We start from the raw sequence: 5,276 nt of genomic DNA, 5'->3' as shown, positions 1-5,276 counted from the left end.
CTCCGAGGCAAGTAGCTGCCACCTGCTGCCGGCCAGCGACCTCTCCAGTTCTGGCCCCTCAGGTGCGCACCAGCCGAGGACTCGCGGCCCGTCCTTAGGACACTCTTCCTGATGGTCCATAACCTGGAGGGCCCGCGGCTAATATACAAATGCCCAGCATAACGAGGACTCGAGAGTGGCCCCTTTCTTACCCGGCCACCATGGCCTGAATCTGGGGGTCTCAGTCCCTTGTTTTCTTTTTCCTTTTTTTTAAAAACAACTTCGAGATGTAATTCACCTATCATACAAGTCACTCGCTTAAATCGTTAACATTCAATAACAGTATAATCAAAGCTGAGCAACCACCCACACTATCAAATCCCAAAACCTTTTCCACACCCCTAAAGGAAACCCCACTCCTCAGCCCCCTCCCTTTCGTTCCCCGCAACCACTCATCTACTTTCTGACTAGGATTCACCTGTTCTGGACGGCTCATTGGATGGATTCATACAACATGCGTGTGTCTTTCGTGTCTGGGTTCTTTCACGGAGCATAATGTTTTGAGGGTTCATCCATGTTCTAGCAGGTATCAGTACTTCGTTTCTTTTTAGGGCCAAATAATATTTCATTACATAGATATGCCACATTTTATGTATCCTTTCTGAATTGGTAGACATTTGGATTGTTTTTATCTTTTGGCTACTCTGAACATTAGTGTACAAGTTTTTGTGTGAACACATTTTTCATTTTCCTTCTACCTAGGAGTGGAATTGCCAGGTCACATGATAACTCCATTTTTAGCTTGAGAAAAATGGCCAAACTGCTTTGGAAAATAGCTGCACCATTTTACATTCCCACCAGCAGTGTATGAGGGTTCCAACTTCTCCACATCCTCACCAATACTTATCTGATTTTTTGTTTCCGGCCATCCTAGTGGATGTGAAATGGCATCTTGTATTTGGTTTGCATTTCCCCAATGACTAATGATGTTGAGCATCTTCTCAGGAGCTAACTGGCTATTCGTATGTCTTCTTTGATCTACAAAGAAATCTGAAATGTCTATTCAAGTTCTTTGCCCATCTTTTAATCAGGTTTCTGTTGTTGTTCTTGTTGACTTGTAGAAGTTCTTTGTGCATTCTGGATATTAATCCCTTCTACATGTGATTTGCGAATATTTTCTCTCATTCCGTGGCTTCTATTTTCATATTATTGATAGTGTACTTGAATGCACAGAAGGTTTACATTTTGATGATGTCTGATTTATCTTTCTTCTGTTTCTTGTGCTTTAGTTGTCATATCTAAAAAACCATTGTTTCATCCAAGGTCACGAAGATTTACTCCTACGTTCTATTCTAAGAGTTTTCTATTTTTTGCTCTTCAATTTAGGTCTCTCATCCACTCTGGGTTAGTTTTAGTATATGATGTGAGGTTGTGCTCCAACTTCATTCTTTTGTATGTGGCTACTATTCAGTTGTCCTAAAACCATTTCTTGAAGACACTATTTGTTCCCCCACTAAATGGTCTTGGCAGCCTCATCAAAAAAATCAATTGACAATAGATACGTGGGTTTATTTCTGGACTCTCAATCCTGTTCCGTTGATCTATATGTCTATCTTTATGCCAGTACCACACTGTCTCGATCGCCATAGCTTTGCAGTAAATTTTGAAATCAGAAAGTGTGAATCCTCCAAATTTGTTCTTTTTCAAGAGTATTTTGGCTATTCAGGGTCCTTAGCAATTTCATGTGAATTTTAAGGTGAGTTTGTCAGTTTCTGCCAAAAAAGCCAGTGGGAGTTTGATAGGGATTAAATCGAATCTGTACGTCAATTTAGGAAATGTTGCCATCTTAACAAGATTAGGTCTTTCCGTCCATGAACATGGGATGTTGTGATGTTATGTGTTCATTAATTTCAATTTTGCTTGTCTGTAGTCCCAAGCGGTTTCACCAAACACTCATCTAGATATTGCTGTGAAGATATTTTGTACATGTGGTCAACATCGAGTCAGTTGGCATTAAGTGAAGACGACCCTCCATAACGTGGGTGGGTCTCGTTCACTCAGTTGAAGGCCTTACCAGTAAAAATTGAAGTTTCTTGGAGAAGAAGAAATTCTGCCTCAACACTGTAATGTAGAAAGCTTTCCTGAGTCTCCAGCCTGCTGACCTGCCCTACAAATATTGGACTTGCCAACTTGCCAGCCCCCACAATCTCATGAGCTAATTCCTCAAAATAAATTTGTGTGTGTGTGTGTGTGAGTGCGCGCGTGTGCGCGCGCACGCGTGCATGCACACACGCGCGTGCTCTGTTCTGTTTCTCTGGAGAACCCTGACTAAGCTGTTCTGTTTCTCTGGAGAACCCTAAACAGATGTCTTTATTTATTTAGGTCTTCTTCAATTTCTTTCAATGATGTTTTGTAGTTTTCAATGTAAAAATCTTGCACTTCTTTTGTTAAATTTATTCCTATGTATTTTATTCTTTTCGATGCTGTTTATTAATGGAATCGCTTTCTTAATTTCATTTCAGATTATTCATTGCTAAGGTTTAGAAATGCAATTGATTTTTGCGTAACGATCATTTATCCTGCAACCTCGCTGAACTTGTTGATTAGCTCATAGATTTTTAGTGCATTTCTCAGGATTTTACCTGTACAAGACTATGCCATCTGAGAATAGAGTTTTACTTCTTCCTTTCCAATTCGAATACCTTTTATTTCATTTTGTTGCTTAATTGCCCTGGCTAGAACCTCCAGTCAAATGTTGGATAGGAGTGGTTGCTTTCTGTTTCATTTTCTCATTTGAAAGTATTTCAGACTTACAGAAAATCTGTAAGAATTGTAGAGAGAGCTCCCATGCACCCTTAACCCAGATTCACCAGTACAGGCATACCTCATTTTACTATGGTTTCTTTTTTACAATCTGAAGGCAAGACCCTCCACCTTCAAAAAGATTATGACTCGCTTTATTGCAAACCCATGATATTTCTGAGGTTTTCCTGAAGTTTGTATTTTGCCCCATCTGCTTTCTCATTGTCTCTCACACACACGTGTGTGCATGTGTACGTATATATTATATATAAAAATGATATTTTAATGAACTATTTCCAAGTAAGTTGTAGATACCTTGCCCCTTTAACCCTCAATACTTTACTCCGTATTTTATAACCCAGTATCATTACTATATCCTCTTACGTAATCATGGTATAACTATCAACATCGAAAATGTTAATGATACGGTGACATTATTCAATCCAAAGTCTTATTCAGATGTCACTACCTGTCCCCACAATGTCCTTCCTTCGTAGCTTTGCTTTTTCTCATCCAGGATCCAGTCTAGGATCCCACGGTGCATTCAGTCATCACGTCTCTTTAGTCCCCTTTAATCTGGAACATTCTGCTTTTCTCAGCCTTTTATGACATAGATATCTTTGAAGAGTGCAGACCAGGTATTTCGTAGAATGTCTCCCAGTTTGGGTTTGTCTAATTTTCTTCTCCTGATGGGATTCAGGCTGCGCGGTACTGGGAGAAAGCCCCGCCCCCTGGTCCTGAGCCCGGGGCCCTCTCACTGCTTATCAGGGAGGCATGCTCTGTCTCCTTATCCCTTCACTGCGTGGCCACTTTGAGCGCTTGCTTTAAGGTCATGACTACCAGTGTCTCAAGTGGCTACTTATTATTTTTCCCTTTGTAACTAAAAAGTAGTTTGTAGGAGATACTTTGAAACTGAGTAAATATTCTGTTCCTTGTCTCGCTGTCACCCAGTCATTCTTGCCTGCATCAACGATGACTCCGATGGTTGCAAAATAGTGATTTTCTCCCTCCACGACACCTCTTGCATTTTCTGTTGACATTCTACTGTCAGAAAGATCTCCCCTGTTTTTCTGTGTATTCATTATCAGTATGGACTCCTTGATATTGATTTTATTCGAGGGATTAGAATCCATTATCGCTAACTATTCATTTTGATGCTCCAATTGTCCAAGATTTGGCCCCTTCAGGCTGGCTCCTGTGCCCTTCTGACATGTCTCCATCTTTCTGTAAACTTTATTACTTTTGGCACAAGAATTTCTGGGTGCTTCTTGTATTTTCCTTCCCCCAGCCCTGGAATCAGCCATTCTTCCAAGGGGCCCTGGTTCCTTTTAGGGAGGATAATATTTAGAAACCAAGATCTAGGGGCAAAGTATAATCACTGCTAGTGGGATGTCATGCTCTTAGGCACTTTCGATGGGCAGAGAGTGGATGCGCGCACGTGCGTGCGTGCATGCGTGCGTGTGTGTGTGTGTGCATGCATGCGTGCATGCGTGCGTGCGTGTGTGTGTGTGCATGCATGCGTGCGTGCGTGCGTGCGTGCGTGCGTGTGTGTGTGTGTGTACTGATACCTCCCATTCCAATTCCACAAAAACGTCTTAGCCTTTGCCCAATCTATAGTATTTGTGTCTCTCTTCTCCAGCAGTGAAAGACCCTGGCTCCCAACATCACCTATGGACTCTTTTGCTGGATCCTCCATTGCGTACAGAGCCCTTTCAGAATGACCATACCCATGTTCCCGGAACAAACTAACCTAGTAATTTGTTGCCTGGATTTTTATGGTTTGGTTTCTTTTGCCTTTAGGCTGAGGGTCTAAAGTAAGAATGTTGTATTTAAACATTGTTTGGATAGTTTTAAATTTCCCTTTAATATAGTTATATTATTCATTTGAAGTACGCTTGGGATCATTTCTGTATTCAATTTTACCCTCCCTCGTCCTGTTGCTCTTTTTTTAGTATACAAAATAGTAACATGTGTCCAGAAGTCAAAAATACACAAGAAGATACACCCATGGGGAACATCACTCCCTCCCATGTCCCTACCACCCCATTCCCTTCCCGCCCCCTTTAGGTAACCAAGTTCAATAGTCGCCTTCTTTTTCTTTTGTTCTTTTAAAGTGAGTGTTATGGATGTATAATTTGCAGACAATAAAATGACCCCATTTTAAGTGTACAGTTCAATGAGGTTTTTTTACAGTGAGAAATTTTTATATTTAGAATTAGCCAGCTGGACTTGGTTTAGATGACCCCAATTTTATTGGCAACATCCAAAGCATCATTTTCGGGAGCCATTCAACATATGCCTTCTTCTCTCCATCCGGCCTGATCAGGGCGTTGACCTTGGCCACGTCAACGTCATAGCTCTTCTTCTCAGCCTATTTGATCTGGTGCTTGTTGGTCTTGACACCCACAGTGAACACAAGTGCGCTGTTGCCTTCTATCTTCATGGCTTACTCGGCGGCCAGGGGGACTCATTGGTGGCATAACGGTTAAGCTTGT

The sequence above is a fragment of the Pteropus alecto genome, unplaced genomic scaffold, assembly GCF_000325575.1.
Source record: "Pteropus alecto unplaced genomic scaffold, ASM32557v1 scaffold396, whole genome shotgun sequence".
In the NCBI taxonomy this organism is placed as follows: Eukaryota; Metazoa; Chordata; class Mammalia; order Chiroptera; family Pteropodidae; genus Pteropus; species Pteropus alecto.
Note: the sequence above shows the minus strand (reverse complement) of the source record.